Raw genomic sequence first — 22,953 nt, forward strand, 5'->3', positions numbered from 1 at the left:
TATACTAATACAATTACATTATTTTTCCTCATAATAGTAGAAGTTTATTCTTGTAAAATTGATTATTGATATTCATTACAATATGACTTTTCCTCTTTCAAGTACATTTTGTACTTGTAATTATAGATTTATTACATAATATTTAGACTTTATTCTCATTAACAAAACTTTTTTTCCAACTTTATTTGTTGTTTGTTTTAATATTTTTACAAAAAAAACCATCATAAAAAGATCTCCCTTTAATTCCATTCTATTACAATTTCTTCCGCATCCATGGGACAATTGCGCATTTGGAAGTGAGCCCTGAAAGACGTTTAGGATGGCTCAAAAACCGATCTGTTTCAAAAGGCGTGGTAAAACTTAGTGACATCACAGACATCACACAAAATCCAAAGAAATACATCTGAATAGGTGCAGATTCTGGAAGAACTAGAATGCTTTCTGTGCTGGTTATTGTGTATAACTGCTCTATAGGAGTCCACAACTCAATACAAAGGGCGGAAAAGTAAGCATAATCGGTCCCATTTAAGCTATACAACATGCTAGGAGCTCTGTTACATTCCGTGCAATTATGCTTCATTACATTACACTAAGTAATATTACTTTATGTCATGTAACAATACAAGTTCGGGTATGAATAGGTAAGGCACAATATGACATACGATAAGATGCAATGTGATTCGACAAGAGTTAATACGAGAAGGTACAAGATAAGACAAGATAAGATTCAAAGATAGCATAGATAAGAAAAAAGTTACATGTGATGAGATACAATCTAAAAACAAAATTCAATATAAAAAAACTTAAGCTAAGATATGACACAATACGTCACATTATGATTAAGGTAAAGTACAGTAAAAGTAAAATACGATAAAATAAAGCAGGATATGGTAGGATGTGATTTGATGCAATGTGATACAACAAGATACATTCAAAGTAAAATCAAGGAAAGACAAGATGCGATACCTTACCGAACAACATCATAAGGGTTAGATCAGATAAGATAAAGATGAGCTGCGTTGTTCCCTAAGGAGACGGTACAGTGATGTGGGACTGCATGAGAAATGGAAAAGAAAATTGCGATGATAATGCAATTACTAGAGGAAGAAGAGTTCCTGGCATTAATGCTGGAGGAAAGCGGAAGCTGAATGATCATGCCTCAGTGAGCAGTCCAATGCATTAAACTACACTTTCAGTCACTGTACTGTTGTTTTATCCCATATTATTATATTATATATTGTGTTACACAATAAATAAAATTATGACGATAAATATCTCCGAGACAGTGTCATCAACTGCTGCATCAATGACCCAAACAATGTAAGGGTGACCACACATCATCATCATCATGTGAGTGAAGCCGGATGAGGTCAACTTCCTGCTGTTCTTAGTCCTGCCAGCCATACCACTTATCACCACTGAGAGGCGCTAATGCACCAGTACAGAAGCTGCCTGCTGCTCCGCAACACAGCGCGACGAATCCGGCTGCTCTCTCGCCGCCCTCCGACGCCCCAAATGATCCTCCCAACTGCAGGAAGAGGCAGCTAAAGAGCCAACTGCGACCAGAACGTGGATGGAGGATAAAAAAAACTGCTATGATGATTGAATGTAGAAAGTATGCATGAGGGTTTCGGCGTGTGGTTCAGATGCTGTGGAGCTCCGGAGGATGAGAACTTGAGCAGCAGCAACTTTTATCTGACTTCCGAGTGTCCTGCCTCTTGACTCAAGTCACACTATTGTGCACCACGGGAACAAAAACTATGTTTTTTTTTATTATAGGTTATGTTTTGTGTAGCTCGAATTGAAGCTGAGGGGAGATTGCTTTTGCTTGAAGAAGAAGAAGAAGGGCTCTGTGGTTGAAAATGGAGAATAAATGAAATCTGGGATTAATTGAAAGCACAACGATAAGGTAGGATGAATCTCACTTTTAATTAACCTGTGCAATAGTGCATGTTATGGAAACATTTAATGTGATACAAAATGGTGTTCATTTGCACTCATTAAGCAGCCAATCACGACAGTATATGGTGCAGGTGTTGCCAGATGTTCAGCCAGGTCGAAATGAAAGATGCTCAGACTAGATTAAAAAAAAAAATCCACTTTTTGGAATGCACAAAGGCTCCTCTGTGTATAGACAACTTGCAGCCTCCATGCACCACGTCCACCTTGCACGTCCAAGGCATGCAGATGATGTGCATGCAGAAGCAGATGCAGTTCAGGATAAAGTTGCTACGTGATGTTCAGATCAAGCAGAAGCAGTATTCTTGAAAGGTCTCCATGATTTCTCAAGATTTTTTACTGTATGTCTCTCAACATCTATCAACAAGGCACATACATTTGTCTCTGATGACATGATGCTAATGATTGAGAACCAATTTCCCTCAACATCATGCCTTAATGCTCCTCAGCAAAATTGTTGCTCACAAAATGCTTCATGTCCACCTTGTGGTAGAGTTCAGTACAGCTTGCCTGGAGGGCGGTAACGATTGAGGACATATTGCATCTGTTCTGTTGTCATGTTGCCAGTTATTACAAAAAAACACCCAGACTCCATGTGTTTTGCTGCACTGTTTAGGTTCAGGTACAGCTGGCAACCCTCAGAGTTATACAAAAATATTCATTCATTTTCTACCGCTGATGCTCACAAGGGTTGCAGGGATGCTGGAGCCCATCCCAGCTGTCTTCAAGCGAGAGGCGGGGTACACCCTGGACTGGTCGCCAACCAATCACAGGGCACATATAGACAAACAACCATTCACACTCACATTCATACCTATGGACAATTTGGAGTCGCCAATTAACCTAGCATGTTTTTGGAATGTGGGAGGAAACCGGAGTACCTGGAAAAAAAACCCATGCATCCACGGGGAGCACATGTAAACTCACAAAGATGGCTGAGGATGGAATCGAACTCCGGTCTCCAAGCTGTGTGGCCTGCGTGCTAACCACTCGATCGCCATGCAGCCTGATATTAAAATACTGCTTAAAAAAACTTCTACATTACTCAAGACTATTTTGTGTCGAAAAATGACCACATCTGTCGGGACGGTCCAAAATGACCGAAAAACTATTTTTATTTTCAAAAATACCAAAGACACATTTAAAGTAAAAACACAAGCCTGCCTTGGTGTAGTGGTTAGTGTTCTGGACTTTGGAGCGGACAACCCGGGTTTGAATCTCATCGGTATTCGTCAGGAAGGGCATCCGGAATATCACTATGCGGATCAAAATAAGATCCACTGTGGCGACTCCGTAATCAGGAAAAAGCCGAAAGAAACAAACAAAATTTAAAGGAAAAAATACCCTTGCAGGCTGCACCGCGGTCGAGTGGTTAGCATGCAGACGTCACAGCTAGGAGACTAGGGTTCAATTCCACCCTCGGCCATCTCTGTGTGGAGTTTGCATGTTCTCCCCGTGCATGTGTGGGTTTTCTCCGGGTACTCCGGTTTCCTCCCACATTCCAAAAACATGCTAGGTTAATTGGCGACTCCAAATTGTCCATAGGTATGAATGTGAGTGTGAATGGTTGTTTGTCTATATATGACCCTCGTGAGGATAAGCAGTAGAAAATGAATGAATGAACACCCTTGCAACAGGTGATATACATGTCCAGTGGAGCTTTTTGAAATCAGTCTAAAACAGGGGTTTTCGAAGTCTAATGTTGTCGCCCAACCTTCCCAGGAGGCTACATGCTTTTGCGATGAGTACCTCCTGCGTTTATACTACATAGTGAAAGTGTAGGAAAGAAATCCTCAAATTGCAATAAAATTTTAAATGTTTATCAAAATCTGCCACAAGTGGTGGTCGATAACGTACTGTATACACACCCCTGGTGAATACAGAAACCCCCATAGAAAATCTAATCTAAAACAGCAATTACCATAAATTTCACCACTTAAAGCAGATGTAAATAAACAAGAAAGGCACAAATTCAGGAGCTCTAGTCTTTGTTGTGTAAACTTACTGGTCTAAACAGAGAGTGAAGTCTATTTTCTCCCAAAGGCAAGTGAATGTTCCGTCAACGACAAAGCCAGACATGTTTTGTAGCATTCTTAATAGTTACTTTTGGGGTTAATGGAACTCTTACTTCAGTCCCTGCCTTGTTGATAACCGTGGAGAAAGTCCAGTTGCCATGGATTCACCCTCAGCGAAGTGCTGGACAGAACTCTAAGTAGGAAAAGGAGTCCTGTTATGTTATGGTGTCTCCCAGAGACAAAGTGTGTAGTATTTGCTGTCAGGTGCAGTGCAAACATAGGAAGTAGATCTGCATGATAGCACCGGCGACCTCCTTCGATGTGAGTCTGTCTCTCCCCTCGTTCATCTAACGGTCCTTCATTCTGACAACTGTTGTGCGGTCAGCTGTTTTTCCCCTGCACCTTTACCTCTCCCCTCAATTAGCGCTATCATCGCATTTCATCCTGCCGAGCGCATGGTAATAACCTTACACGCCTATTTTGCCCTGATGCAATTCTGCGGTGATTAATTGAAGTCTCCTCTGAGAGTCCGAAGGATGGTGTAGATCTTTGCCTTCCTCCCTTCGCTGACAAGAGAGCCATTATATTGTTTTATAGATCGCCATCAGTAGCCCTCCTCCAAACCGCCGGGAGGCCCAGCGTTGTTCTGGAGCGTTTTATTGTGCCGCTGTTATTGGTCGGTGTAGCTGACAGGCAGAGCAAAGGCCACCCTGGGATTAGTGGAGATGGGAGCTGAGTGACGGGTGAACTGTATTCCATTGAAAGGATCTCGGGAAAATTGGCTAGTTAAACGGTTTAAAGCACGGAATGAATGGCTTGCATCCAACCTGACAAGACAGATGGTTTGTTCCGCAAATAGGTAGGAAAGAACTGAAATTTTATTGGCTGAAAGGGGCGATTGGATCATGTAGGGATGGAGGGGACACGACCTCAACCGTCGGGTATACGCCCACCACTTCATGGAGGCAGGTTTCACTACACATCTTAAAATAAAGCTATCAAAATGTTAGAATACGAGCGATATTAGTTAGAGGGGCCAGAACTAGCCAGCAATAAATAATATAATAGTGAAATTAATGGTAATGGTAATGGTTTTATTTCATTTGAACAGATTACAATTGAATGCATCATAATCAGTTCACAGTTCCACATGTACAAAAGGAGTAGGAAGAAGCATTCATTCATTCATTTTCTACCGCTTTTCCTCATGAGGGTCGCAGGGGGTGCTGGAGCTTATCCCAGCTGTCTTCGGGCGAGGTACACCCTGGACTGGTCACCAGCCAATCACAGGGCACATATAGACAAACAACCATTCACACTCACATTCATACCTATGGACAATTTGGAGTCGCCAATTAACCTAGCATGTTTTTGGAATGTGGGAGGAAACCGGAGTACCTGTAGAAAACCCGGGGAGAACATGCAAACTCCACACAGAGATGGCCGAGGATGGAATTGAACCCTGGTCTCCAAGCTGTGAGGTCTGCGCACTAACCACTCGACCGCCGTGCCGCCTAGGAAGAAGCATTCATTCAATCATTCATTCATTTTCTACCGCTTTTCCTCACAAGGGTTGCGGGGGGTGCTGGAGCGTATGCCAGCTGTCTTGGGGCGTGAGGCACCCTGGACTGGTCGCCAGCCAATCACAGGGCACATATAGACAAACAACCATTCACACTCACATTCATACCTGGAGTTTTGTTTTTGGAATGTGGGAGGAAACCGGAGTACCCGGAGAAAACCCACGCATGCACAGGGAGAACATGCAAACTCCACACAGAGATGGCCGAGGGTGGAATTGAACCCTGGTCTCCAAGCTGTGAGGTCTGCGCGCAAACCACTCGACCACCGTGCCGCCGAGGAAGAAGCAAAGCTTATTAAATCCTTACAATCAGTAATTGTTACATTTGTCCACTTCCTGCTTTCCTAATATAAAAATAAATATATATATAATAAATATACATATAAATTAAGAACAAATTCAAAAAGAATAGTGCCATAGTGTCCAAATATTGCACCATGCACTAGACTAAAACCTAACCTGATCATCATTTCTTTGATTTATTAGCACCCCTGCAGTCAGTGAAAGTCAGCCATCTATCTACATGATTACGCCCGATTTTTTGGGCACCCTGAGACTGTCTGTGCTGAAGTGTTCATAGGCTAATGTGTTTAGAAAGCACTTTGTTCCACCTCTCAAAGTGCCGGCTGGAGCTGCCAGAGTGAATCCATCGGCCATTTTAAGGGGAAATTGGAAGCCCCATGCACCGTAGAGAACAAATGTAGCATCCTCCCTTCCGTCACCATCATATGTTTTATAGCTGCTACTTAAAGGAACATGTCCAAGATGGGGCTGGCTGCGATGAAGTGTAACTGCCGACAAACAGGAAGACAATAAACAAACAAATTGGTTTCCTGGAAGCCAGCAGTGTCCCACTCAGTCACTCATGCGGCCTGATGTGGCAAGTTGTTTTGACACCCCCACCCACCCCAAGCATCTCTTATTAATGCATCCTAATTTGCAGTGTGCATGTCTGCTGGTTGAGGGTGTGGATGGCGGTCTGTGTGTGTTATGCTGTGTGAATGTACATGGTCGTGACAGGGGTTGGCAAATTACGGCTCCGGAGCCACTTACGGCTCCCTTTTGCAGAGGTCAGTGCCAAGGTCAGATAACCATGAACAATAGAGTTTAATTCTGAATGGACATATTCCCTTGTTTCACTGCCAAATGCTCTGGCTCACCCGTGTGCTTGATATGTGGTAAGAAAATAATGTAATATTCATAAACATTTTCAAAACAGCACACACAGCTTTTTCTGAAAAACACCCAACTGCAGATGGAGGTAAGAGAACGATTTCTAAACTACTACAGAAGGTAAATGACTCAAAAAGGCCTACATACTAGTTCAGTGTTTAATTTCAGTAGGCCTGAATGCACTGTGCACTTCTTGGAGTTGAATTGAACATTGAACATTTTTTTGAATCAAAACTTTTATAAACTGTGTATCGTTTTGCAGCAGCAGAATATATTTCTTTACTGGAAGAGGAGGCAAAATGGCTCTTTTGATGGTAAAGGTTGCCAGCCCCTGGTTTATGGGAACATCCTTGTATGGTTTTTAATAGAAAAGTATTCTCTACTTGGCAACTAGTGTGCCCTAAAAAGAACTAATAATAATGTATATTATTATTATTAATAATAATAAAAAAATAATGGTATATATTTGTATTAATTCATTATTTTATTTTAATTTAATACAATTAAATTAATTTATTATTGTAATTTATTTGTTCATTTTTATTTATAATTAAAATAATAATAATATTCATTCATTTTCTACCGCTTATCTTCACGAGGGTCGCGGGGGGTGCTGGAGCCTATCCCAGCTGTCTTCGGACGAGAGGCGGGGTACACCCTGGACTGTTCGCCAGCCAATCACAGGGCACATATAGACAAACAACCATTCACACTCACATTCATACCTATGGACAATTTGGAGTCGCCAATTAACCTAGCATGTTTTTGGAATGTGGGAGGAAACTGGAGTACCCGGAAAAAAACACGGGGAGAACATGCCAACTCGACTCGAGACAACTCAGCTGCCGTGCTGCCCTAATAATTATATAATATAATAATAATGGAATAATGAATGGAAATCTAATCTGTTCCAGGGTCAAAATGTGTCCATTACAAAACATGAACAAACTGTAACTGTTCAAGATAAATTAACCAATGCAATTTTAGTTGTTTTTGGCTCTATTTGTTCTGTGATTGACTAAGGACTAGTCCAGAGTATACCCTCCCTCTCTAGTGACACTACTGAGGACAAACAAGGCCCTTTCGACCACTTTTCACTGCAATTTTTGCATTTAACCACAGCAAGAACCTTATTCATTGAATTGGTGTATATAACAATATAATCTAAATATAAAGCAAATGGAAAGAAAGAGGTAGACAGCACCCACTAGTCTTTATTTTACATCCCACAGCTTGGAAAACAATTTAGTTCTCCCAACCTTGCTGTGCTTTCTCGTCTCGGTTGCACTCTGTCTTTCCTTCAAACACACAATCATGCACATCACCATCAGCAGTAGCAGTAGCTGTAGCAGTAGCAGTGTGCTTTGGGATTAATTTCTCCTGGGCTTTGGATGCGGGTGCAAGAAAATAAATGCCAGGCAGCACAGGGGAAGCAGCTCACATTCACCTCCTCGCCTGAGAGCCTCGTCTCCCGAATCCCTTTGAGGTCGCCATGCATGCACGCTCCTATATGCTCAATTTGATTATTGTTTACTCCCCAGGCTCACAAACTGGAGTGGTGAAATTGACTTGTTAGATTGCTCCTTTTTGTATCCAATCAGCAGTAATTTATTGGCAAATATTAGCTCCATGCTGCCAATTTGTTTTATTTATTAAAGTTCAGGCAGCTGATTGTCATTTTGAATTTGTAGCCAAGACCGTTACGTTTTTATTAAAACCTTTATGACTGTAATCAGTTATAAATTTATGTCAGCGGCTTCATAGAAGCACGAGGTAGACAAAAGTATCTGGGTGTCAAAAAGGTGTTTGACGGGGTTAAAGGTCAGGTTATGCCAAACACATCCCTCTATGGCAGCGGTCTCAAACACGAGGCCCGCGGGCCAAATGTGGCCCGCAGGACACTAGTTTGAGGCCTCCGCCTTGATATGAAAGTTTAATGTTTGATATGCATGCTGTATGGTATCATGTACCCAGAAAAAATTATTACGTTTGATTAATGTTCATGTTAAAGGTTAAATAACTGTTAATAGTTATCCTCCCTATCCGTGTGGAAGTGGTACGTTTTTGGCTATTTAAGTTTAAAGGAAATAACTTGAAGGCTACCGTTTTAGGTCGCTAGCTCTCTAGTTTGCGAGTTAGCATGTGTCTCAAGACCCTGCAGTTGCGCAATATGTTGTAAATAAAAAGAGTATAAATGTGACTATAGTCGTGTTTTGTCATGTCTGCAGGGCTCTAATAATGCTTTGTTCATTTTAATCTGAAAAAAAAAAATTGTCTACCCACCAATTATATGTGGTTTCTTAAGTTTTTATTATTTGCCGTTTTATTTATTTATTTATTACTGATTGATTGATTTTCTTTATTCTTGATTTGTTTATTTATTTTTCATCCTATTTTGTGTAGAAAAATAAAAAGTAAGATATTTGAGAACAGTGGAATGTTTTATCAGAGCTTTTCTTGTAGAAAATTGGAATTTTTTTGTTTTTAATAAATGCATTTTTTGGTTTTTTTTTTGGAAAACCTGATGCGGCCCAGTCTCACCCAGACCCGAGCTCCAGTGGCCCCCAAGTAAATTGAGTTTGAGACCCCTGCTCTATGGTTTCATGGACCATAAAGGCACATTCATCCATTTTCTATATTGCTTATCCTTATTAGGGTCGCAAGAGTATGCTGGAGCCTATCCCAGGCGGAGTACACCCTGGACTGAAATAAAGGACTTATATTATGAGTAAGAAATACAGGATTGGATCACCGCACACAACATTATGTGAACCTACACAATCTTATACCATCCAAAAATAATGCTAACTTTTGATTGACAGCATCATACTTTGTATAAAGTAATTAAAAAAGAGCTGTTTGTAATAATTTGGTTATCTTAAGTAGCTACATGAAATGGGTGCATCAAGTTTATGATGTGTGAACTAATGTTGTGTTGAAAAGTGTGTTGTGTTGTGTGTGTTGCCATAGCAACAGTGGATTTGTCATGAGTGTGTGCGTTTTTACTCTCATTGTGTGAGTTTGCGGCTTTTATGTGGCCTCATAACATTTTTTTCCCATGTGGCTCAGTGCTTTTTAATGTTTGTGTTTAGATATTTTTCTGCTTATGGGTGCCTCCATCCTGGGCTGGAATTCATTTACAAAGGCTTAATAATTAATGCTTCCAGTGGCTGACGGGCGTGTCTGCATGGCTTGTGCTCATTAATTGATGCCGATGTGCTGCCTCACATGGAGGCATGGATTTTAGAGTTGCAAAATTCTGTAATTTTGGAAACATGACATTTAATGGGTAAAGTTGCAGGAATAAACAGGGCATTTGTTAAATTGCTTGTTATTCTATGGCGGGGAACTTCAAAAAAAAAAAGCACCATGTTTTATGTAAATTTACATCACTTTTTATCACAGCACATATTGCCTTGTAGAAATATAGCAGAAAAGATTAAACATGTCCCGCTGTTATAAACGGACATATGTGAATGTGTCGCAGACAGACTCCGCCCATGTGATCATGATCACAATATTCATTCATTCATTTTCTACCGCTTTTCCTCACGAGGGTCACGGGGGGTGCTGGAGCCTATCCCAGCTGTCTTCGGGTGAGAGGCGGGGTACACCCTGGACTGGTCGCCAGCCAATCACAGGGCACATATAGACACTCCGGTATTCCGGGTACTCCGGTTTTATTTGGCGACTCCAAATTGTCCATAGGTATGAATGAGAGTGTGAATGGTTGTTTGTCTATATGTGCCCTGTGATTGGCTGGCGACCAGTCCAGGGTGTACCCCGCCTCTCACCTTAAGACAGCTGGGATAGGCTCCAGCACCCCTGCAACCATCGTGAGGATAAGCGGTAGAAAATTTATGAATGAATGAATATTTTGGTCTGCAAAGAATATCCGAACTCGAGGGCTGCTGCTGTGAATCCAGACATTCTCACCACGTTGGCGGCAACCTATTCACCTGTCGGCACCCAAATTAAAGAGCAGTGTGTTGCAAGGATGAGGTAGGGAACGAAAGGGGGGGGGGGGGGGGGGTGCTTCATTATAGCAAAGAATTGCCACGGGGTGCACGACGTGAAGGGTAAAGTAGGATGAAGAACAGAGTAATTAAGAGCAGAAGGAGTTCTATTAGAAGGAAGAAATGACAGTGGGAGGGTGTGATTTTGTCTTTGGCTTATCTTTTGATATTTCTGTTAAAAAAAACTGACTTGCAAAAAACTTTTTTTGGCAGGCTGCCAAAGTTTTTGACATATGACCCCTTTAGAAACAATTAATTTGATGAAGACTTTTAAAGCAACTTCATCTTCACAGTTGCTTCCAATATTGTAGAAGTGTAAGGAATTAAAAGAAAAAGCAACACAAGGGCACATATTTTAGCCTTTTATGTCTTGTTAATCACTTTTTGGCCTTGTTTTCCGCTTCAGGCTTTCTAAGAGATATAACTTTATCTGAATAACAAGCTGTGGAATAAACAAACTAAGTTGTAAATGTGTTTAGTCCTGCTGCAGTAGTGTGTGTGTGTGTGTGTGTGTGCTGGGATAGGATAAGGTGTTGTTCGGGGATGGAGGGGGGGTGGAGCAACGGTGCCAGAAATCAATGGAGGAAATATAGAAGCAATTATTTTGTGTCCAGCACTCGCTGACAAAGTGGCAGCTCAGCCAGCCAAGAAGAAAGAAAATGCAGAGAATCAAGTCCGGAGCGCCTGAGTATGGATCTTGTGGGTCATATGAGATCCTGTTAGGAAGCTGTCATCAATCACTTGTTTTATTACACGCCCCTCGCTGATGGTTTTGTGTACCTGGTGAGGAGCGTGCACTGAGAAAAGGTCATGGCAGTTTGTTGTTTTGGCATCTGCACAGTCAAAACAGGCAAAATATTAAAAACATGATAGTATTGTCTATATCAGTGGTTCCCAAAGTGGGGTATGCGTACCCTGAGGGGTACGTCTATTGCCATACAGGATATGTGAATAAAAATGAAAAACAATTAGCGCCTAACACTCAAAATTAGGAGTGAGCCTGAAAGTCTCACAGTGCAGATGAGAACGCAGCAGGAAGGAGACAGAGCAAGTTTTTCCTTGCTCTGCGTGCATCGTATCAACAAATAAGTACGTTTCAATGATTCCTCGGTGCATTAAGAGTGTTTCATCTTGAAGATTTCATTTATATTGGCGTTCCAATTCATCCCGGCACGGCGCAACGGGGAAAATTTGTCACTCTGGATAGGTGCAGTGGATATTCGAAAATGAGGCTTTATTGACGGTTGTATTTTTGTATTTTAGCTCAAACCGCATCACATAACCTGCACGGTGGTTGAGTGGTTAGTGCTCAGACCTCACAGCTAGGAGACCAGGGTTCAATTCTATCCTCGGCCGTCTCTGCATGTGTGGGTTTTCTCCGGGTACTCCGGTTTCCTCCCACATTCCAAAAACATGCTAGGTTAATTGGCGACTCCAAATTGTCCATAGGTATGAATGTGAGTGTGAATGGTTGTTTGTCTATATGTGCCCTGTGATTGGCTGGTGACCAGTACCCCGCCTCCCGCCCAAAGACAGCTGGGATAGGCTCCAGCACCCCCGCAACCCTTGTGAGAATAAGCGGTAGAAAACGAATGAATGAATGCATCACATAACCTCTGTGACACAAGTTGGTGTTGCATTCAGGTACACTTGTAAAACACAACAAACACACCCACTCAGATGTGGATGGAAACAAAAGTATGTTTCCTTTTGCGTCATAATACCATCCATTTCTATACCACTTATCCTCACAAGGGTCACGGGTGTGCTGGAGCCTATCCCAGCCGTCGTCAGGCGAGAGATGGGGTACACCCTGGACTGGTGGCCAGCCAATCACAGGGCACATATAGACAAACAACCATTCACACTCACATTCATACCTATGGACAATTTGGAATCACTAATTAACCTAGCATGGTTTTGGAATGTGGGAGTCAAAGTGGAGAATCAAACCCAGGGCTTCCCGATCTCTTGACTAATGAAGCTGAAGCTAATCTGTTTTTGGAATAAGTGTTGTAAAAAAGCCAAAGAAAAAGCACACAGCACTAATTAATTGAAATGCAATATCATTGAAGTATGTTGATATAATTTGTACTGTGTATATCTATGGTATGTGTGTATGTATGTACTGAACGTGCCTCCACAGAAGTACTAAAACGTGTAATTTGATCATCCACTCATTCTTTGAACTTCATTACTTCCATTCTATTACATTGTATTGCATTCGTCAACAAACTCCTCACAGCTAAGCTCTTTATGCTCGCAAGAAACAGACAAGCATGATTAAAAGTAAAGGTTCTCTCCTGCAGTGTGGCCCCTTCGCAGCATATAAAGTCCATTGAAGATGGAACAGTAGATAAGAGGAAAGAACTTTGTGGCTTTTTTATGGAATTAATGATTTCCGACTTGACAGGCAGCAGATTTGGATTCACACATGGACTATGCTCCCGCAATTTCATCCGGAAGCCCCTAGGAAATAGCAGGAGCGAAGGCTCGGGACACATTTGCATCAGAGCGAGGTCCGAGTGCCGTCCTCTCCAAAGAGCATGTTCTACAGCGTAAGATGTGACAGAACATCAGCCCGCCAGGAGGGGAAGGCATGACATGAAAAGGTTCTGGCTGACTGCTAATGAAATGTGATGTGTGATAGAAGCTATCTCCTCCAAGAAGTAGTCTTAACCGCACCCACCGATAGACACTTTTTCCTTGACACCTTTTAATTATATTTGTCACTCTTTTAAAGGTAGATTGCTATCGGTTTTGGAATGCGTTCCTAATTTGGACTGTTTTTCAGCAACAGAGTCTAAAGGCATTTTCACATCTTATTCTTTTATTGGCAGACTACAGTGAATGAATTAATCATAGCATATTATTAGATATTACACGGAACTATTTGCTTGTCAACTACAACACAAAGATAAAATGTCTGTGTCATTCAAACTAGAAGTCATTCAAACTTTATGCAATTCAAATTCTCTCCTGTTTTTAAAGACCCTGTGCAAAAATGTAAAAAAACAAAAAACAAAAAAACTGATTAAGCGTGTGGGGGAGTGATTTTAATTTCCACTGGCGTCCTCTTGGCAATAGAAGTGACACTTTCCGTGACACATTTGTCATCACATCATGACGCTCCTGCGACAGAACACTACTGCTCTTCAACACAGACTCATCACATAAACATCAGCAACATCAGCCGTCACTCTTTCTGCTGCCCATGCAGGGGGTGGGGCACGGTAGGGAGGACGTGCCCATCCATCACTGTGAAGAAGGAGTTCCAAATCAGCCTTTCACTATGTACACACAGTGCTTCTGTATACCAAAACACAATCAGAGCTTTACCATTCCATCCATCATTAACTCAGGACATTTTTTATGATTTTGATTGATTTTTCAAGGAACACAGAATATTGTGTTCTAAGGATATACATGGTCTTTACCAAAAGGTAGATTAGACTCTCATCTTTTTGTACCTTTTTCAGTTTTTTAGTAGCCAAAGATGATAATTAGCATAGAAAATGGATGGTGATCAACGGTAGAATGGTAGGTAAGTTTCAGGAAAAAAAGGAAAGGAGAAAAACAGCTAAAAAAGATATATTTTTTTCTCATTTCTTTTATCCCATAATTTTCACTTTGACACAAATTTAGCCATATTATAATTAGCCGAGGGCTGCACGGTGGATGAGTGTTTAGCGCGCAGGCCTCACAGCTAGGAGACTGGGGTTCAATCTCCCCATGCAAGCGTGGGTTTTCTCCGGGTAGTCCGGTTTCCTCCCACATTCCAAAAACATGCTAGGTTAATTAGCGACTCCAAATTGTCCATAGGTATGAATGTGAGTGTGAATGGTTGTTTGTCTATATGTGCCCTGTGATTGGCTGGTGACCAGTCCAGGGTGTACCCTGCCTCTCGCCCGAAGACAGCTGGGATCGACTCCAGCACCCCCTGCGACCATCGTGAGGATAAGCGGTAGAAAATGAAAGAATGAATGAATGAATATTTAGCCAAAATATCGAAACAACAATGTCACAACAACACAAAAAACGGTTGTTTTACATGAAAATAACACATTTAACGCCATAAAGTATTCTCAGGTGCTCAAGTGTGTTCGAATTTCCCTTCAGTGCGTAGCCTTGTAGCCTGCATGCCTTTTCACTTCCTGGTTGCTGTACAGCTGTATTTATATGAAAAAGATGCATGTGCAGCGCTTCGAAAATGCACTTTGTTTTTACGGCCTAAAACAGCACCAGACATGATCTCTTCTATTGTCCAATTGCATCATCACCTTTGTTGTGCAAAAAATGTAAAAGGGATCAGGCGTTCATGTTGAAAAGCAAACTATAAATTTGTCTGCAAGGGGAGAACATGCAAACTCCACACAGAGATGACCAAGGGTGGACTTGAACTCGGGTTTGCTAGCTGTGAGGCGTGCGTGCTAACCACTCGTCTGCGGTGCAGCCCATGTCTACTAGTGTTTTAAAAAATTTTCTTGCCTGTGCTTTACTTTCATCTGTTTTTGTCTGTGCTGTCTTTTTAAGAAATTATAAATACACCAGAGCACTGTGCGTTATCTTTGTTTGATCCAGTTTTGTATTGGCTCTAATGAGTGTAAAATGTATGTGTGACATATGCGTGTTGGACTCATCGGCAGGATTTCCATTGATCTTTGTGTTGCATTTGTATGTTTAACGCATGCCTGCGTGGGTTTTAAAAAATAAATAAACACACTGTGAACCTAGTAAGGACTAGTGGTATGGGAAGTGGATGGTAGTTGTACATACGTACATGTACGTAGCTACAAAGGCTAAATGTAGATTATGTTCCATCACTTGGTTTTTCTGCTGCAGTATTGCGTTTTATTTTCACGCTTGGCTGTGTGGACTGCAGCAGAGCAGCTGTGGCATTTAAATGTTCTTGTTTTGGGGAAGCAGGTGGCCCAGCATGATAGATCAGACATGTCATCGCTTCTGTGTTAGCATCACTTCCACACACATATACAAACCCAGCCAAAACAACTAGCTCAATGATTCCACTAGCTTCTGTTGCTTCTTCCACCTTTCTGACCTATGTGGTTGTGCCTGTTGTGAAATCATTTAAACCTGCAATTAAAGCCTGTTGTTTAGGCGATCAAGTCCGGTGGTTGTCTTTATGAAAATTTGAATGTGTTTTCTTAATGGCTTAAGACTTTTACTTAAAGTATTTTACGTCATTTGTCATTTCTATGCATGAAAATGCTTATTTTAGGCATTTAAACCACGTACAATTTGCCCATTTTTTGGGTCCAATGAAAGTCAGTGGGCATTTGAATTGTCCTGACTTTTCCCCCTTTCACCCTTTTATACAAGACCCCTGGAACTCATCATAAATAAATAGAAAAATATATAATTATTCCATATGATTGGTATCTACGTATTATTATTGTGCCTGTTGTGAAATAATTTAAACCTGCAATTAAAGCCTGTTGTTTAGGCGATCAAGTCCGGTGGTTGTCTTTATGACAATTTCAATGTGTTTTCGTAATGGCTTATAGTTGTATTTTACTTAATTTGTCATTTCTATGCATGGAAATGCTCATTTTAGGCATTTTAACCACGTACAACTTGCCTATTTTTTGGGTCCAATGGAAGTCAGTGGGCATTTGAATTGTCTTGACTTTCCCCCCTTTTACCCTTTTATACAACACCCATGGAACTCATCATAAATAAATACAAAAATATATAATTATACCATATGATTGGTATCTACGTATTACTATTATGCCTGTTGTGAAATAATTTAAACCTGCAATTAAAGCCTGTTGTTTTGGCGATCGAGTCCGGTGTTTGTCTTTATGACAATTTGAATGTGTTTTCTTAATGGCTTATAGTTGTATTATACTTCATTTGTCATTTCTATGCATGGAAATTATTATTTTAGGCATTTAAACCACGTACAACTTGCCTATTTTTGGGTTCAATGGAAGTCAGTGGGGATTTGAATTGTCCTGACTTTTCCGATCCTTTTACCGTTTTAACACCCGTGGAACTCATCATAAATAAATAGAAAAATATATAATTATTCCATATGATCGCTATCTATATGCATCAGACTAATGGCATCCTCACAGTGTACTATAATGTAGTTTAATGTGGAAAGTCTTTTAGCAAGACTGCTCCACTTCCTGTACCATGCACCTTGCAGCAGCCCATTACCTTGAGAGGCTCAAACTCAGTGATTGTTCATTATAGTTGTTTCTGATGTTGTTTGTGTGGTTCCATTTCTTTCTCTCCCGCTGATGCTCTTTATTCCCGGAGAGGAGAAGAGGGCATTTCAGAGCGAGCCCACAGCAAACAGGACTAAAAATAATGACTGGGTTTGCTGTGTGCTCCTTGCTTGCCCCTTAGGAATAACTCTCTAAGCACACACAATCTCTGGGTAACCTCCTTAGCCATCTTAAAATATCCACCACAAAATAAAAAGCCTTTATTGATCTGGAAGATGGGTGATTTCCATGCTATTTTCATTGGTTTGCTTCTACGGAAGCACTGAGAAAGTATTAAAATGTTGTTATTATTAGCCGTGCGGTGACATCATCTCTCCAAGGGAATGTGAGCAGAGTTTGCTGACAATACTTTGAAGAATAATCACATTCCTTTGGCGTACTTGCATGTGTGTGTGTGTGTGTGTGTGTGTGTGTTTATGTGCTGACACCACTCCTATTAATTGTAATCAAATGTTTGCTGTTCACACACAGCTTGGCAACCTGTGCGTGATAATGATGTGGAATAAAAGTTTGCTTCCAAATAAACACTCGTTAGTCATTCGGCGATATGAGTTGCCAAATCGCAGGTGGAGGGAGACACAACAGGAAATGTGGATAATTGAGCTCCTGCAGTTCTTGTTGTATTGTATGTGTGTGTGCAGCAATTTTTTTTTTTTCATTTTCGGACTTCCTTTTCGCAGTGTGTGACCCGGTGTTATAAGACACAGCAGTGATAATGTTAAAACCAACAAATATCAACACAACAATATGTACAACTATTTACAAGTAGATCCCTGCAGATTTCTGGTGCCTTACCCAATTTGATGATTTTTGACCAATTGTGCTTGTGTCTCCAAAATAGGCCGAAGTCAGTAATAATTTACAAATAAGTGATAACAAAGCACAAAATGTCAACATAGTACATAACTTATTATAATAGCATACTGTAGCATGCATGAGTCACAAAGGAAAATGAAGTGTCAAACTTCCGTGTCCTTTAAGGACATGTACTTTTATTCCCTCATGGGAATAGGTTAGCAAACATTCACCCACACATCACAAAACAACTTTGGGTCATCGACTTGAACCACTATTATGTCGGGAAGCCATAGATAGGAAGGAAGGAAGGAAAGAAGGAAAGCAAAGTAGGAAGTAATATCTAGTTTTAAAAGTTTAAAGCTCAGGCCATGCTTATCATTACACTGCACATCATTATGCTTCATTATTATTCAATAGTGATGAGTATATCATCTATATATTTACAATAAAAATGCCTTATTATAGTCATATTATAGGGCTGTAACTTAGATTGGTTGATCGTCACATGTGAACAATTACATTGTTCATTCATTTTCTATCGCTTATCCTCACTAGGGTCGCAGGCGTGCTGGAGCCTATCCCCTGCTCCAGAGCTCCCCCTACAGCATGCTAGGTTAATTGGCGACAGGCATAGGTATGAATGTGAGTGTGAATGGTTGTTTGTCTCATGTTCCGTGTGATTGGCTGAAGTCAGCTGGGATAGGCTCCAGCATACACCCGCGACTCTAGTGAGGATTAGCGGCGTAGACTCATTAAATCCCAGCCATTTTTCCACACATTGTTGCCGTTTTTTATTAGTTTTCTTATTTACTTGTATTTCTAGAATGTGCCTTGGCCCATAAAAAATAACATGCGGGACGCAAATGGCCCCCAGGCTACACTGTGGACATCTCTGTTGACAGTCGAAGTAAAGATATACATATACCGTATTTTCTGGACTTTTAGTCGATCTGGAGTATAAGTCGCACAAGGCTAAAAAAATGCATAATTAGGTAGAAAAAAACATACATAATTCACACTGGAATAAAAGTTGCATTTTTTGCGGGTAATTTATTTTACAAACTACTTGACCAAAACAAACATTACGTCATCTTGGAAGGGAAGTTCTAACAATAAAAGAATAGAAAACAGGCTGAATAGGTGTAAGATATGCTAACATCAGCTACACAAAAAATAAACATGAACATAAAAAGTGCCAAATGTTTATAAACACTTTTTTCATTTCTGAAAAATTTCATTTCGCTCTGGAGTATAAGTCGCAGGAACAGCCAACCTATGAAAAAAAGTGTGACTTATAGTCTAGAAAATACAGTAATCTGTTCCAGTGTCAAACCTTGGCCATCATAAAATATTTAGCAACTGTAAAGATAATTTAAAATTATATATTTTAACATTATTAACTGTCATAAAAGTTTATATATAATCTCTGAGAGGTAATGTCTTTGTTTGTTATTACAGGGGGTCCACTTGTTCCAACGTTTCTGCATAATGAAAAATGCATAATGCATAACAAAAAATCAACAAAAAGACACTTTTATTTATTATTTTCTTAAAAGACAGAGTTTTGTGTTATTAATAGTTGTCAGCATATTAGCTTATTCTCATTACATTTTACTCTACTTTGCTGTTTTTTGTTATATGCCACACGTGGACACAGATGCCTTAGGTTAGGTGTTTGAGGTTTGAGGTGTTTTAGTGTGCGTTTTAACAATTGTAATAAACAAGATTCATCTCGGAAGATTTTTTGGTGCACAGTGAACCTCTCCAGTTTTTTCCATCCTCCTGTCATTTATTGTTTGAACATACTGCAAAGCATCATGTTTATTTACACTTCACCCCCCCCCCCCCCCGCGGCCCTTTGGTCCCTCGCATCCCTGAACCACTTCCTTCCCATCCTTCCTTTCTTCTAGGCTCTGTTTAATTCCCCATTTTCTGCTTCACCTTCCAGCGTCTTCACTTTTGTTTTGGTCCGTCAGGTTCTCTCCTCATCCGCCAGCTTCATCCAGGGGAACCAGGCGAGACCCTCTGGCCTCTGCCCGAGGGTTTACTCTTCTTAGACAAACGCCAGGACTGAGCATCCAAAAGTGCTCAATACTCAATCTCGACTGTGAATTAAAGATTGCTCCACACGACTTTGATGTTTGCATAAAACATGACAAATTGTTTCTCACAAATTGCATTTGTGCATGACTGATTTGCATCCAGTTGCTTCTTTAATCACCATAATGAGGAGCTATTTGCATGTACGACATTTGTTTTACCATTCCAGCATCTGAAGAACATGTTTAGGAAACAAACGAGGCGAAACTACAGCATGTTTTCAGCACAATGCAATCAACATTAACGGCGATATTTGGCCTCGTCGACCTGTGATGGCTGGCAGGAGGTAAAGTGTGCGCTGCTGGCAGCTGATTGAGTGTTTGCTTAAACTCTGGCTTGAAGCAAGACAAGCTGCAGAGTGTCTGATTGCCACAGCAACCATAAAGGTGGTGCTGATGTGGTGAAACACAGACCAACTACACAGATCAAGAAAATTGTACTTCATGAATGTTTCATGCATTTTGCGGCTTTATTAAACTGTTCCGGGTCACTGAATTCCTCCTGTAGGGAGAAGATTTACTTTATCCACAGAAAAGAGTGTGAAACTATTTTTCCCCATATGAAATAATGGAACTAGTTCCAAGGCTAAACAGGCTTGTTCATAAAACTTTTAGACGTTTTTTCCACTTTTCTGACCAATTAAAGTAGTTACAATGTTTTATTGGCTCTGCATGCTCTGTTTTTTCTAACACCGAATTCTACTGCAATCTGGACTTCCTTATATAGGTTGCAGACCTGCACTCAGTAAACCGATGTATCTGGAAGTCCTCAGGAGCTCTTGGGAGTATAACCAACCACAGCCTGGAGGTTTGGGTGGGAAGCAGGAAATCAATAGAAACGTTGCAGAAAGAGATGCAGAATCTGGAAGATCTAGAAAGCTTTCTGTGCGGGTTATTGTGTGTAGCTGCTCTATACGACTTCACAACTCAATACAAAGGGATGGAAATTAGCATAATTGGAGCCTTTTAACTTTCATAGAAGTTTGAACCCCTAGGCTCTAATTTCATGGTGCAGTGCAAGGTGGTGGAGTGTGTGGTAATTTGGTCCAGTGCACCACTGTGCGAAGTCAATTTGGTAGACTGGACTTGCATGTTCTACCCGTGCATGCGTGGGTTTTCTCCGAGTACTCCGGTTTCCTCCCACATTCCAAAAACATGCTAGGTTAATTGGCGACTCTGATTGTCCATAGGTTCCCCAAGGGAACAAGCAATTTTTACAATTTTGAATGTTTAAGATGGCCGCCGGAACTCATGGTCGCAGTGCAGCTGTTTTTCACTCAGTCCAATGTGATAATTCTCTCCAGATTACGTGTGGCCTGCGTGCATGTGTCGCTGTGCTAAAGACCCAACAAGGCAGATGTAGACGTGTGAGAAAAATGTCACCCACCTCCTCCTCATCCTCCTCACAGATGCCCGTGACACACTTGCTTTGTGTGTGTGTGTGTATGTGAATATGGACATAATGTTCAACTCTGTAGTATTTAAAAGGATACTGATGTTTTTTTTTTCTTCCCAAAAAGAAAGTTGGAAAAAAAAGAAAGTGATGAGGTCTTCATTTGAAAAGAGAATATTTTTCATGGATTTTAATGCAAGGCCTCCAGTCGTCTTTGATTGTATGAAATTCAATTAGCACACAATTTCACTGTGCACGACTGTTGTTGTTATGTAATCATAACACTTCAATTCTGCATTTGTCCTATTGTCAACAAAAAGTACTAATGAATGATTCCACTTATTTGTGTCTACTTAGCATAATCTCAGAGAAAAAGAAATACAAACAAATTACAGTGAAAATAACATTTATTTTTGCAATACAAAAAAAATGTTTTACACACATAATAATGCTCAGGTCCGAGTGGTTAGCATGTTGGGCACACAGTCAAGAAGACCTCCGCTTTGATTCCCATATTCCAAAAACATGCTAGGTTAATTGGCGACTCCAAATTGTCCATCGGTATGAATGTGAGTGTGAATGGTTGTTTGTCTATATGTGCCCTGTGATTGGCTGCACCCCGCCTCTCGCTCGAAGACAGCTGGGATAGGCTCCAGCATTCCCTGTGAGGATAAGCCACATGGAAAATAGATGGAAGGATAATTCTCAGTTTTCACTTAAATGCAGAATCTGTGGACTGTCGTCATTCCTGCCCATTGGCCAGTGAAGCATATTCCGACCAGGCTGTCTAATTGGTAAATACCAAGTTCTTTTTTACGGAGGCTTCTCATAAACTCACCTTACACCAGAATGTGTGACACTAATGGAAAAGAAAGACACACTTTGCTCCAATGGAACGAGCATTTTTTTACAATTTTGAATGTTAAAGATGGCTGCCAGCAAATAAATCGGTCATGACATAAATAAATAAAAAGACCAAATGCTACTGCTATAATTAAAAATATATGTATATATGTTCATGGACAATTTAATGTAATTATTTACGTCGTCTTTTATTTATAACAGTTAATTAGTTCCAGAGCCAACCACATTAAATGAATTTCCGTAATATAGGAGTCAACTTTAATGAATAAATGTATTTCTAATAAATAATATTTTGTATTTAGAGCATACAAAATCTGCTAATGACATTCCACATGTGGTTTTGAACAATATTAGACCGCTGTAGACATGAAATAACACCACAATAGTCACCTTTACACTCCTATTTTCATTGTTTACACCACATTGCAAACCTTATGCTGCAAGGGACTCATGGCGGCCACTAGCTAGCAAACGTCTAAACTTCAGGAAAAATGAATTTTTTGTGGAATCATCCAGAATCCTTATGCAAAACATGAAGTCATATTTTTTTTCTCTTTTCTGTGCATTCTAATGACTGAAAACAAGTTAGTATGAGCTAGCAAACAATGCACATCTTTGGAAGGTACCTATTTCGACTATGAGGCCTCTAAAAAGGTTGTATTGATATACATGCTATTATCATGCATTAATACTTACAGTATATTGCCGTATTTTAATGATTTAAAGGGGACCTATTGTGCTTTGTCCACTTTTCAGACCTATAAATGTTACGAGAACGTTGTACTCTTGTGTTAAAC

General features: G+C 40.5%; 1 protein-coding gene across 1 annotated transcript in view; it reads left to right on the plus strand.

The window, feature by feature from the left end:
- The first annotated feature begins 1,510 nt into the window (after positions 1-1,510).
- Positions 1,511-22,953, plus strand: part of tafa3a (TAFA chemokine like family member 3a) — a 78,539-nt gene continuing 57,096 nt past the window's right edge. Inside the window, exon 1 of the mRNA XM_058055230.2 lies at positions 1,511-1,909. The gene's annotated coding sequence lies outside the window, so the exon portion shown is untranslated. The remainder of the gene's footprint in view (positions 1,910-22,953) is intronic.

This window comes from Doryrhamphus excisus, linkage group LG18, assembly GCF_037039965.1.
Source record: "Doryrhamphus excisus strain RoL-2023G ecotype Guam linkage group LG18, RoL_Dexc_Guam_v1.1, whole genome shotgun sequence".
In the NCBI taxonomy this organism is placed as follows: domain Eukaryota; kingdom Metazoa; phylum Chordata; class Actinopteri; order Syngnathiformes; family Syngnathidae; genus Doryrhamphus; species Doryrhamphus excisus.